This window comes from Argopecten irradians, chromosome 3 (assembly GCF_041381155.1).
Source record: "Argopecten irradians isolate NY chromosome 3, Ai_NY, whole genome shotgun sequence".
NCBI classification, from domain to species: Eukaryota; Metazoa; Mollusca; class Bivalvia; order Pectinida; family Pectinidae; genus Argopecten; species Argopecten irradians.
Genome location: NC_091136.1, coordinates 33930733 through 33945641, shown reverse-complemented (window position 1 = coordinate 33945641; position 14909 = coordinate 33930733). Strand labels below are relative to the sequence as shown.

The 14909-nt window shown below is 35.8% G+C and overlaps 1 protein-coding gene across 3 annotated transcripts in view; it reads left to right on the top strand.

Annotated features, from left to right (window-relative positions):
• Positions 1-2700: 2700 nt before the first annotated feature.
• LOC138318325 (uncharacterized) overlaps positions 2701-14909 on the top strand; it is a 41510-nt gene continuing 29301 nt past the window's right edge. Inside the window, exons 1-2 of one of the 3 annotated variants that reach the window (XM_069260595.1) lie at positions 12864-13125; positions 13927-14196. The gene's annotated coding sequence lies outside the window, so the exon portion shown is untranslated. Of the gene's footprint in view, positions 2851-12862; positions 13126-13926; positions 14197-14909 lie in introns of those variants that run through there. The other 2 variants (XM_069260598.1, XM_069260597.1) reach the window with 2 other exon arrangements.

The following is a 14909-nucleotide window of genomic DNA, read 5'->3' as shown; positions in this document are numbered from 1 at the left end:
TTGGTTGAGATAAATATCATTAACATGTTGTCGTGCTGCAGTTCTAACAATTGGGTCGGTCAGTTTGTGTAGCCATATCCATCATAAAGTAATTATACTTGTTCATTTTCAGCCGATCTATAACTGGCCCCTCCGAGGGGTCGGGTTGGCACCCTCTATCACTGTGTGAGGCCCTATCGGTCACTGTCGGGGATATGAACTCCCTTGTGGGTACCTACCGTCACCTCTATCTGCACGTGATCGCACGTGGTGTTACATCGATATCAACACGAGATATTTGTCCTCACAACATAGCGCGCTATCCACACAAAGAGGCGTTAGATACACAAAAGAGTTCCACATATTTGGACTGGAGCATGATGGGAGATAAGTGGAAAAGTTCTAATTAAAGTTCAGGCAATAATTAGGTGCTTTGGAATTTGTCTTTTAACAATTAATGTCGACAATATGTACTTCAGGACACCACACATCGATGGAGCTGATTACTTCTGTATGATACCGAGTTGCTCTATATGAATTAAGTATCCTATGTATCGTATTGCCTGTGGATGTCCGTGAGATATGTCAACATGATAATTGACACAGATGGCATACAAATATAGTTTTCCATGGTAACACTTGGGGATTGAGGAGTCCCACCGGTTATAAAACGTAGTCTGTTATCTATTTGTCTTTTTGCAACAACAGCAGAGGCAAGAAGAAAATTAACATTTAACATTTTTCTTTTCTTTTGTTTGAAGAATACAGTAAGAGCTACATTTGTACCATAGGTAATTGTAGTATATAAATGTTGTATGTATATATATAGTAATACTTCTGCTTTGATTCCTTTTTAATTAATGCATGTTTCGTTTAGATGTGTAAAGTCTAACAGCATCGGTGCTAAATAATACAACTATAGGAGCTGTTACCACCCTAATTTGACCTGGATTGTAATAACCAGTCTCATCGCTAAAACAAAGCACGCTTACTTCTCTGCGGTGCCTGGTCCAATAAGTCAGCAGTTGAATATTCGCCCTTGTCTGATATGTGTTGAATGATGTTCGAGGTTCATGTTAAAGTCGATATTAAATAAATGTAGTATAAGAGTCACTTAAGACATCTTAACCAGTGTCCATTGACCAAGATTTATATTGTTAACAATTAAAGGTGATTATTGTTAATTTATACTCGCATCATCCAAGCTTATCGAAAACATTCAGATACTGTAAACCAACTGACTTTTGTGGTTATTAAATTTCGTTCGCGATTTCCATATCAAAATAAGTGAACACTCGCGGATTTAAAAATGAATATTCTTATCAGTAACGGTGATGTAGAGCTTCATTAGTGGGGATCAACTTTCGCGAATTTACTTACCCCAATAGATAAATAAATCGTGCACGAAAGCTGATTTACGATAAATGTAAAATACAACATGGTGCAACACACGCGTAAGCGGCGCATTAAATATGACAACGTTTTAAGTCAAATTAGTGAATTGTCTTCCACAATAGTTCTACTTATAAAATATTCTTTTCACAAAACGAAAACCTAACGAAGTTTCCACCAAGGGAATTTTAGGTAAGGATGCATTTTTTTTTATTAAATTAGGTTTTCTAAATTAATTAATGAAAAAAAAACTTAGGCGAATATGTTCTAAATACCTACATATATTGTGTAAATGAGTTTTCCTATAAGATGAATATTAGATTATTAAAACACAAAGAAATATTATTTGTTTATGACAGTTTTCATTTACTTTTAATGCAGGCGTGTAGACAAAAGTTGGCAAGTAGCAAGGAGATATTATGTACAATGGAAGTATGTACGCACGCTACATGTATTAAAACAATTAAGAGACATCATTTGACCTAATTACGCTCATCTCCGCATTAAAACACAACAGTAAGAAATATCCGAATACCGTGATGATGAGGTGACGTCACAGCCATAGTCTCGAACTCCTCGCGAACTCCTCTTTAATAGTAAAGGGTTTCCCTGGTGCGGAAATGTCTAAAAACGTGTAAATATGTTAATGAAAATATAGGAATGCATTGGCCGGGAATAATTGGTTTTTCAATAAGAAATAAATACGACTACAAGTGCTATATGTAATGATGCATGGTATCAAGTAGTCGATCTCTTATAAAGAAATGTCAGTTTCACTTGATATCACCAAAGCCAAAGGAATTAATTTCAATTAGAAACATACATCTCGAGTAAACGAACGAATTCATTTCATCGGCAAACACCGGATACCACGAAAGATGTCTAAATTGTGTTTACTGAGGTAGGGAGAACTGAATGGATTCTCCGGAATCATACGTCTTAGACTTGCTATCTATACACAGCATTGAAATCGGCAAATGTAAACATTTCTGAGATGGCAAACAGTTCTGGTTATTAGTATAAATCCGAATATATCTAGTGGAGCTAAATAAATAGACTCTATTAGTCGACTGAATGAAGATTCCTAAAACATTCTGCTTAGAAAAATAGGATGTCGACAGCTGTGGAACACTTAATATAAATTTTGACCCGCTGTCAATTCCAGAAGCTAAATGAAAACAGTCGTTTGTGTGTGAAATGGAAAGGAGTATATATCATAATCTATGGAGCGTTACGCGTGTTTAGAAGCTCCCACTTCGTAATTGAGCTATAAAACTCGACCAACGTCTCAGAACGAACCCTGATAATTCTAAAGACGTTTTGGCGATTCGCTATGATATAGATGCACACGCAAAGCACGCGCAGAACCGGCTACTTGTCGCTGGCGACCAGATGGGAATCGTACTGCGCGGTAATGGAAGGGACCAAAACGTGCGAAGGGGCCGTCTTTGATCAAACTTCCTTAAAATCCCACACCAGGTAAGATATCATTAGCAAGTAGGTGTGAAATTAATTTTTAAGTGGTTATTTTTATATCCATCACCAGTATAGGGGCATGTGCATTACCGAACACTTAAGTAACTTTGATGTTAGTGCTTAACGACAACTACATGAGGCCGTCAATATGTAGGCTTAGAATACAATTATCATAGGCTTGCTGTTTTACGGGTGTGATTATAGGCGAAAGGGGATTAAGGTTATATTTATTTATAAATTGAGAGTAAAACATGAAAGAAACATTTCATTTGAAATATTTATGGAAACAGTGTTACATTTAATAAGCGAAAAATGGTTATAGAAAGTAGCGCTAAAACATCACAAGAAACAAATGAAAACATGTTTTAAAGTTATCGTTGATATCTGCTTAAGTCATTGTTATAATGTTTCGATCGGAATATCCATTATATTAATTTGTATTGTGTAACACCAATTATAGTGTCGGGGATAAAAAAATCAAATATCAATGAAAATAACATGTTGTGATTGATTCATTGCCAATAGGTGTCGGTTGCAATTTGCTAATGATACAAAACCTAATATTCAGAATTACAATATATTTACTATTTCAACAACTGCTTTTTTAATATATATATATATAAGGCTTATCAATATCATCCACTCTTACCATTCGAACATTTCCATTTGTCAAAAAAAACCCAAAAAAAACAAAAACAAAAAAAAAAAACCTAGAGGAAAACGCGGATAATTGCAAAAACCCTTTGTCGATGAACACACGCTCTAACCTCATAATTATATGCTCCAGTCATAAAAAATAGATAATTGAAAACGTTTCGTTTTGATTAAGAAAGTTTAAGTATAACTATATCACGGATCACCCCGTACTGACCACACACCCACACTTGCAGTTTATCCCTAGGATTTTGGCTGTAAAGACATCCGCTTTTCTACTCAATAATCAGGTAATAGCTGTACGTGTACAACATGCAGCAGGTTTATCAATCACGGCTGTGGCGATAGCTTCCTAACAGAAATAGATGCTGTATCAAAATACAAAGGTGACACGCTGATCCCTAAGGCACACACGTGTTGCTGCATTCCATATACAACGCGTGTCTTTGAAAAGCTGGCAGAAAGACATATCTCATGCCTTGCTTCCATGTAAGTTCAAACACATAATAAATATGATATTACAGTTTTTTCTTGTAAATGTATAAAATGTTAACATACTTGATCATTAGTTTTGGCTGAGGTAGGTAAGCTCTGTGCATTCAGCTACATACTTCAGAGGACTCAATTGAACTAAATCTTCTTGCCTACTATTTGAATACCTTAAAGCAATCAAAGTGTTATCGGTTATATGCTCACCTTTTGTATGGGATTTGAAGGTCACCTTAGTTTTTTTTTGTTATTTTTAACAATATGCACTTTTTTGATATATTGCTTGCAATATCGCAAAAATGTGATATGTTTGAGTTTAACAATTGCAATTATACTATTTTTACTACATTATATATCGATACTATCTTTTTTATGCGTTGTTCTTGTGATTCGTCGGATGGCGTGTATTGAAAGGAATGTTATTTTTTTATCAACAAAACAGAAAGATAGACAAATAACATTAAGTCATTTTCATTTTTCTGTATTGTTATATGACAGCACTGTATTTCAGGTTACATACCTCAGTTGCCCACAGAATTCATTTGTGAAGGATAAAACTACTACTATCCAGTGCCTTGCGTGTAAGAAATGCCACTAAAATGATGATGATTATATGTTTTCTTTGGAGTTTCTTGTCTATTACACTCGTAACAAACCTCACTTGGTGATCATGTAGAGATCAGAATGAAACCCGATGTTTAATATTAGACATTCGATGTGTATACTAGAGTATGCTTTTGTTGTTTATAAATACACTAAATGATATATAACTGTATATTGATACGGCTGGGTTGCAACTGAAACTTGTCACTCAGGGAATAGTATATTTATAAAGAAAATAACAACTATGAAAATTTCATATTGTAAAGTTAATGAAATGAAAGCAGACGATAAACGGACATCAAATGTTATCTATGATACTATGGCTAGAAATGTCTACAGAAAAACTGTGAACAGCTGATACAGTGATAACAGAGATATCCACGTGCACCGTGTATTGTTACAGCTGACAATGTAAAACAGAGACCATTGACTATCTTCTCCTACTATTGAACACAACAGCAAATCAAAGTTATCGGTTATCGTACCTTTTGACGGGATTGAATCACTATCTTAGTACAATGTATGTCAAATAGTACAATATGCACTTATTTGACCGTATATTGCTTGCATATCGCAAAAATGTGAAGAGAAAACAATTGCAATTATACTATTTTTACTAATTATATTATACTATCTTTTTTATCGTTGGGCATTAATCATTCGTCGGTGTGGCGTGTATTGATAAGAAATGTTATTTTTTTTATCAACAAAAAAAAGGAAAGATAGACAAATAACATGAAGTCATTTTCATTTTTCTGTATTGTTCATACAGCACTGTATTTCAGGTTACATACCTCAGTTGCCCACAGATCATTTGTGAAGGAAAAACTACTTATCCAGTGCCTTGCGTGTAAGAAATGCCACTAAAATGATGGATGATTATGATGTTTTCTTTGGAGTTTCTTGTCTATTACACTGTCGACCTTCAACTTTGCAAGTCCTGACCTTTTGCATCAATAACCCTGACCTCGAATCTTTTATTAACCATCATAGGTGACCTTGATATCTTTTTGAATATTTATTGAGGGTCTGATTTGCTAGCTTGGTAATTTTGAATTTTATTTTCATGAACGATCTACATGCATTAGTACATTTGTCTAAAATGAATTGTTCCATTTAAGAATGATGCAGTTTTTCAGACATAATCTTAACATGTCTTATTAATGAAATGGTAATATTGTCATTCTTAAACGACATACCATTCATAGGATCTGCTCATCGTAACGACAATATGTAAGGTAAATGCATCAAATATATTTGTTGATACATTGTACGTAATCAAACTGCCTTAGGTGAATGAAGAAGAATCAGTATAACACAGATTGGCGGAATCCATCATTTTACCATGGATATGATAGTGGCCACCATGCGATATATAACCAACTGACACTATGCTAAAACAGAAGGATACACTTCGTTAACCTTTGAACAGCTGATGCAATGCTAAATGCGTGATTATCTTCCTATTCAGAAACAGCTGGTGTTTAGAAACAAAGATCAATTGTTATTTTCTTTGCATTTAACATATCAGCACATTGACAATGCTGAAAGGCCCTAATCAATGTTTTAATTGAAATCGGTGATAATGTTTGCTAGCACATATGATCATTATTCAATGCAATTCAATTTAACTTTTTTTCTAAAGCCCAATTCCTATTCACATGTTTTATTTCTTTTGAATGTGTAAATATGAGCGATCAAATGCATGCGATTGATAAAAAATGTTCAATGTCAAATGATTTTGAAAGTCTGTAATTATCGGACATTACAGCGATTTACTGAACACTATTTTATGATTCTGTAGTGGTAATTGTCAAACTATTTCATTTCCATTTTCAATACATCTGTAACTATTCTCTATTCATTACCAAACATGACTTTGACCCTCCACTTATTTATACCAAGGCTCAGTAGTCGTATTTTTCAGTATTTTCTGACATAGTCTGTAAGTTTATATTGGCAGATTGATAATCTGGGTCATAGGGAAGTACAGATGTATCGATATCGCTGTTTCTGTTTCCATCTCCTATATAAACACTCTGCATGTAGAATACCACACCTGGCCAAACAGAGGCACTAGTCCCTGCTGTGGTCAAGTATCGCCCAACACATCTGTGTGTGTGTAAGCTTGATACATGATGTTCCGGGGCTCCATATAGCAAGACTTTCGGATGTTTTAAATCAACTCCTACTTTGTACCATGCTGTTTCGATTGAGTGGCTTTCACTTATAGAAAGTGGAGTTGTGTGATGTCCGAGGTGTGTTATCACAAACTGGGCAAAGGCAAATTTAGAGTGTTTAAGATTTACACAAATTCACGTAGTTAAAATAATACGTAAATGAATGATTTTCAAATGGCTCTGGTATGATGACAGACCTCTGTTTCTTATGCTGTTTTCGCTTTTGTTAGTTCTTTATCTCAATTTGTTTTGTTGTAATCACGGATTATGATCATCTACGTCATTGGTTCCAAGGTACCTATCTGACTTCTAGAGCTGTTTTAGGCGAACGCTGTGAAACAAAAAAGCTTTGTAAGCGGGTTTCACTATCACAACACAAATATACACGATATGTTTTATGAATGCATTGGAGCATATATGATTTAGTAAATTTATAGTATAATTAACGTTTTGAAGTAGATTATGACCACATGTTGTAAAAAATTAATCATAGAAATGTTTGATCATCAGTCCCAGTATTCTCTCATTTGACAGAAGAGTCAATACAAAAAATAATATTTAAGATCGTTCCATATCGTGTTATTTATCCATTGCTAAACAATACAAGGTATACAACACAGTATTCACGAAACATCACATCAAGTGGGCGAAGTGGTCTTACAAATGACAAAAGGCGTTTTCATTTCCAGTAAATTGCGTTACAGCTGAACGTAATTGTAGTCTTTGTTCGTAACACGCGTTTAGAGCGTCCTTAATGACGCAATGATAACCACAAGCACGCGCCTAATTATTAATTAGGACACGGATTCATCATCAGCCTCTGCAATATAACTATATCGGACTTTGTCGCTCGGAACAGCGCTTCGTCAAAAATCCGCTAATTTACGACCTTTGACAATGTACTTCATCATCATTATCACTGTCAATACGCTGACTTCTCTGGATTTTTTTTTTCATTTTTTTTCTCGAAAGTTTCATTTTAAAAATATGATTCAGATATTCGGATTCGAGTACAGTTTACTCAGAGTGTTTCAGCCAACATCTCACGACACATCGAGACCTCAGCTAAATCCGTGACTGTCGACCAATGCCTGCGGAGGAGGACGTTTGTGGTAATTTACTTGACGCGCACGCGCATATTCACACTTCCTGTCAATTACAAGCGAGGTGAGTGTGCAAAGTTTGTGATTTACAAATCGTCTTGAACGCGTAACTGCCTGGCGACCCTGTATATCGGTCGTTAGTTAGGACATTTCTGACCCGCACTAGACGGAATTGTGACGCCGCCATCTGCAACAGAAGGATATCGCACACAACTTGAGATTAATGACCAAACAAAGACTTCCACGGCACTAACACATCATAAAGACGCTTGGTGTTCACAGGAATCAACAATGACAGAGTTATAAAACGTCATACACACATATATACACCTTATTTTCGCTTCACGTTGTCACCCAGTAACAGTGCTGCCATTTATTTACGAAATATATGCAAGAATTTGTTATTTTCTAAGTATATTCAATCTGTAGGTTTTATAAACAACTGTATATAGCATAATGCTATTTCCTCTTAATTGTTTCTCGTAATCAAATACAATTATTGACACACAGAAAATGTCAATTTACTTAGCGTGTTTATAGAGGTTACGACTGATTACTGCCAATACACGACTGCCAGAGCCGAGACACTACCTAATTAGAGTAAAGTCGGTCTACAAATACTGAACGACAACCTGCAACAGCTCGCATGGTCCAGATGTCGTATCTTCATCTTTAAGGACCCTATATCAAATGACTTCTCAAATGGCATTTGCCGATAAATCAGGGTAATCGATAACAAGATTGTCTCATTCTTTACTCCATTCATTACATTGATGATTTCTTAGTCTTCCTTTGGTGTTATTATCTTTCGCAGTCTTCATGATGTACATTAATTCTCTCTTAGTTAGATCATTCCATTGGAGCAGAAAACATGTCGGCTAACTCATTCCAGATATTTGTTTTGCTATAGTAATCATTAGTTCAATACTTGATATTACCAATGAATGAGCGATACGATGTTATCCTGAGATTTGTACTTTCCTCCAACAGTCCAAATTACACTGTTGATGTCGATGTTGATGTCTGAATTTGAATGTTCCTAAGACCATATCGCTGGACGGAATCACATTACAATTCTAGACTATGATATATTTTTCAAATATAAATTTCAAGATAAAACATTCATATGAGATGTTTTGGCATCTGCCGTGCGTGGTTTTTCTGTCTGTATAATCTGTTAAACTCTCCGGTAGTGCTGAGATCTACATGTTAGCCCTTCCTTACCCCCTACCCCCCCAAACACGATGCTGATCGGGCCGCTCGTGTATCTATCGATCAGATAAAAAGTTAACATCTATTCAGGTGTATTTTTATTTTTTATTTTTAGTAGTTTCACACGATAAAGCACCGTCAGAGATCTTGTATAAAAATAAATTATAAAAAAATCGCAGTCAAGATTTAAAAAGGTGATCTTGGGTAGAGTTCCTTTAATATCGCTTCCAACATGAATGTTGACTTCGACTACAAAGTAAAGGTAACATCGTCGGTGTATTAGAGTAGAGCAAAGGCTTTCTTGTAATGCTGAAGAATGTACCTCAATTAAGTTTGTTTACGTAACCCGACACGACGAGTCACGGAAGTTCACTAATGTCTTAATCATTTCTGTCAAAAATGAATGTCAGTAAAAACAAACATGAAGTATTTAGGCTCCTTCAGAACAATATAATATTTTGTTGTGCGTTTGCAGCTACTTGAGCGCGCGTGCCTGTCAGCGATACAAACCAGTACAAATGGTTAGACTTTCACTCCGGAAGTGACCATGCGGGAGCGGTTAATAATCATCACAGGTCCGGACGCGAGGGGGCAGTTATTAATTGTGATAATATTGGAGTCAATTACTGCTTTGATACGACGACTAGTCACGATCTATGGCATACACTAAATATACCATGATCATTCCTGTTAGAGTTGATTGTATCCTACATTGGCCAGTGTCCGGTTGTCAAGTCCAGCTCCGCTCCGGACAAACGATTAATGGATGTTTCCCATATGCTAATGAGAATGCTAAGTACACATGCTATTCTTGGGAATATTATAATTACGAGTAATCTAAAGAAGGTTTCCAGACATTTCTAGCTAAGACCATGGAGATGAACGATCCCAATTCCTGTTATCTTTTAATCTCTGCTTTGGAATTTGCTATAAATCTCTGCCTGAAAAGTATGGTGAGCTTAACGAAGCAAATCGTCAAATTCTTCAACATTAAAATTATTAATAAATCAAGAAAATTCTTCTTACACATAAATTAACACTTTCAAATTAAATGTAATTACCTGAATTGGTCATATTTCAAAATCATGTAATATCTCACAATTTATTAATATCTCACAATTTATGTTACTTGTATGAGAACATTTTGATAATAGAATATAATAGTGCTAATATTTAGTGTGACGGTCAGTTTTTATTTTAACATTTGATTTATATAGTTTAATGCTTTTATAATGTATCAATCTAAGCGTTGGTTGTTGGTAAGTCAAACGAACTGTTATTATTTGCAAATCACTTCCATTTTCAATGAGGAAGATAGTAGTACACATGTATCTATCATTAATGATTGTTGACAGTGTGGGCCCACACCATAAAGTACAAACTCACCAAATAAACACGCATAAGTGAGTACCTGTATGCATCAATGATCGCGGGAATTCAACAGACCCAGAATGCACGGCGCCGGAAATGAGCTGTCTGAACGTGCAGCATATAATGATATGTGACTGCATTTTCTTTGGCCATGCTAATGTATACTTTTGAGAGGGATTGGCCGATTTGGACACAAAATCACTATATCTGGTCAAGCTATTTCAAGTATGCTGAAAGAAAACAATTTACTAGATAGCCTAAACAAATCACACTTCGTTAAAATGGTGGCTGGTATCAATGATACAGAATCTGGTCCGGGGTCAGATTGTGACCCAATGTCTGTATCTAATCAGTACCATTCTGTACAGACACTGGCACGTGTTGTGATGGGTTTGTATATAAACAAGGTAGCACCCCGTATATGTCTCGTAATCAAATCGACGTGCTGTTGACTGCATGTTTCTGTTTGAAGGATGAAGTCTGCTGGAATGTATTTATCTATTGAAGGCCAGGTAAACCCGCAACTATACATGTATATATGTAAATGCCAACAAAACTAACCTATATTCCATAGAAGACTGGGCAGGTCACCACAGACAACATTATACTCTTTATTCCCACACCGTAATGGTGATATAATGAAATAAATGTTAATTAAAGTGGATGGGACGTGGAAATGAAGTGACTTTAGTGCTGATATGTCGTGATTATTGACATCAAGTTTTCAGTCGCCAGATCGAGATGCCAATAAAGAGTAGTGACAGGGTACCGGGTTATGATACTTTCTCTAGGAACACTGGTTTCCTCTTTCCAAAAAACTGAGGACATTTATGTTAATGACAATAACAGTTAACGGGACAAAATCAATATCAAACTGCCAAAACATGGTCATGAGAGTAAACACACAACAAAAGGTATTACGATACGGAATAAAACGTTCCATCGCCCGTAACACTTGGTCTTTTACTAAATAATAAACATATAAAGATTGTGTTGGTGATACTCTAATTATCAAATTATTATCTCTCTAGGTGATCCTTCTATAAAACAAAACCACCTACCAAATTGTACTTTCACCCGATTGACGATAAAATAGTTATGTACAAATCAAGGATTTGGAACAAAGAGACAGAAGAAGAAGAAGAAGAAACGTTTCCAAAGCTACATTGTAACATGCCATACCTGACCTAGACGGTAATGTATGTACTTTGTGGGATGTCTGATAGGAACCCGCGTTGATAATGTGATACTTCATCAAGTCAAGATAATCTACCATGACCGGCCTAATTTTGTTTTATAAACAACGATAAGATAGTCTTTAAGACTAACCAGGATCCACCTTGTCAAGCAAAAACATTAGGTACCTGTTGATTGTCTGATGTTACTCGGAGGAATCAAGGCAATTCATAGTGAAACGAAGACGTCTGACGAGGTAAGAAGTTAATTTTGTGAAAAGATGGTAGACATTTTAACGATTCTAGAGTTCTAAAATGGGTTTTACTAGACTAGGTTAGAAATACATTTCCCACGAGAAATGTGTCTTAACTTTTTGAAAAGATCACAGTACACACAAAAGTGCTGGTATGTATCTACGAAATATCTTTAGGATTTTTTCGAGATTCAGTCGACAGTAAGTTGCACGCGCACTGGATCTCGTATCACCTGCCACACTAATCACGTGCCGGTATGCACCATACAGAGATTTACTTTATTGTCAAACGTTTAACTTATTGTTTCCACTGTGATAGTTGGAGATTTAATGCCGGAAATTGACATACTATGACAAGGCAATAGCTCACTGTCTATTTCAGGGTTAGTGTGGAGGGTTAATTGATTCTCAAATGTCACAAGAGACAATCAGAAATTATTCAATGACAATATGTCATTGCCTCGCAGCTCGTTTAAAACTTCCTTTAACCCTCAAGAATGTATAAATGACAGAAACTCGATCTAAAAACAACAAGAACGCAAAAAGACAAATGAGCTTTTACAAATTGCACCTGCAAAATTTATTTTCCAGACCTCCGCGTTTTCTTGTTTTAAAAAGATATCCGACTCCAAATGGTGCCATGCTCGAATCACTCGTAGGCTCTGTGAAAACATTTACACAGAGAATGTTTTCGTCACACAGATGGTAAGATATACATCTATGTGTATCATCAAACCAAGGTCCCGACTTATTATGATATTACAACCCTAACACAACACGTTTGTTCTCTCCGTTTACGTATCTTTTGAGAACCAGTGAACTATTCGGTGGCCTGAAAAGTTCATTTCATGTGTGTGTCTTTGGTTCGCATATCCGCGGGTTACGCCGGTTCGTTTGTCGGTACTCTTAATGAGTCTAATTAACCCTCGGTCGAGTACTTCTCTTGCGCTGCTAATTGGTGAAATCTTTTGAACGTAATCCGTTTCTAGCATTTCGACTCGGCCAAGCACAGGTAATGGCGATTGGCTGTGGTCGTGTCGTAATGAAGGATATCCTCACGATCGGTTGCCATTGATTCAGTTTCGACAGTACTCGCCGCTCGGACGTGACAGTAAACAGGACATGAGGTGACTGTGCGAACATTCTCACGGAGATTGACGTCTAAGTGGAGATATATATCTATATCATATGTTTGGGAAATGTTTGAACGTGATTACGTAAACAAAAACCACGACATGTAAGTTGCTAACATATTTTTTTTATCATTTAGAGATAGAACGATACGAAAAAAATGGAGGAATTTTGTAATTTCTTTCAATTTCTGTTAAGTGGAAATATAAGCGACACAAGTTTTAGAAATGTAAATCTTACAAAGAACGGAAACTTTGATAAAAATATAATATCCAAATACCTAGTCATGGTCGAAAAAACATTTTTAATTTTATCCATCTTCAGCTCTAGCATTGGTCGTATCGTAATTAAATGGATCCATGTAATAAAATGAAGCTTCAAAAATCTAAATGATAATGTAAAAGGAATTGCTGTAGATATATCATTTCTTCTTACTGACTAGGGCATTTGCTTCGTCGATTTCATTCGGAATTTGATTTCAAAGAAGATAACAGGCATTAAATGTTATGTAATAGCAATAATTAGTTAATATCTTCCTTTCTCTGAAAAATATGTTACAGCCAGCTGGGTACATGCGAAAAAGCCACATTAGCGTTACAATTTTGTCGTCAAAGAAACTGTTTTTCGTCCTATTAACTACGCAAATTGCCTCATCAATTTTCAATTCTTCTAGGCTTTATTTCAGAGCAATTAACAAGTAATACATATAGATTGTTTTTCTTTACAAAAAAGTTTTTTCCCGCCAGCTGGATATATGCATGCGAAAAAGACACACAATCGTTACAACTTTGTCATGAAAGAAACAATCAATAAGGTAATTGACTAAAAGTTTAATGCTTTATGTAACATAATGTTCAGCCAATATCTGTAGAGCGACTTATAACGCTATATTAATTATGTTTCACAGATCGCACGCCCCATCGTATCGAATGCAGTAAAGCTTACTAGCTCAGTGTGTGAGACTCTGTTCACTCAGCGGCAGTGTATTAACGGACCTGTGTGATACTCTAACATCCCTCCTCCCGCGGGGGGACCAGCCAGTTCTCGTGTCAGGCTCTTAACAGTGTCAGCGTCTTTAAAGTGTGGAATAAAATTCTTTATACAGGATTAATACTAAAGAAAATATACGTGTTACGGATTTAATCATCTAACTGAGGATTCAGATGGGCGTGTCACTGTAAGTACAAACTGATCGGGAGAGGCGGGGTACGGAGGGGACCGTAGACAACTTTAGGTACAAGATGAGTACGGGAATAATTTACTTGACAGGACAACTCCACTTTGATCTACTATATAGATATATCTATATCTTTTTGTAAGTAAATGGATTCATTAATGGCGTAAATTAGTCACTAGTGTATTTACCGTTAGATGTGTATTGGAGGGTTGGATGGAATGGTGCACTTTATCGACTGGTAATGAACTACACTTGATTGTAAATGCCTGTATTATATACACTGTAGGTAACCTGATATAGTTGATTTGTAAGTACGTAATTAAAACAAATGTCAGTAATACTCTCGAGAATAAGGGCTACTCCGGAAATCATGAATTAGTACATTCGGTGTCTTATGACATCAAGGGACACACAATACCTACAAAGTGGAAAATACTAGACAAATTGTTATAACATGCAATACTTTAAAAATATATAGGTATTCTTTTTTAAGTGACTGTTTAACATCTCTCAATGGGAGGAATTATCAGTTTGAATCAGTTTGAGAATGCCGAAATAGAGGATATGTGTATGATTATAACCATTTCTTAAATAATCAATTTCTCGAAATCATCAATTTGACAAACAAACACGAGACTGATATCTCTACACCCATTCCCCTAATCATTGCGTAATGACCCTTTTCTAAATAGACAATGTATTGTACGTCATGT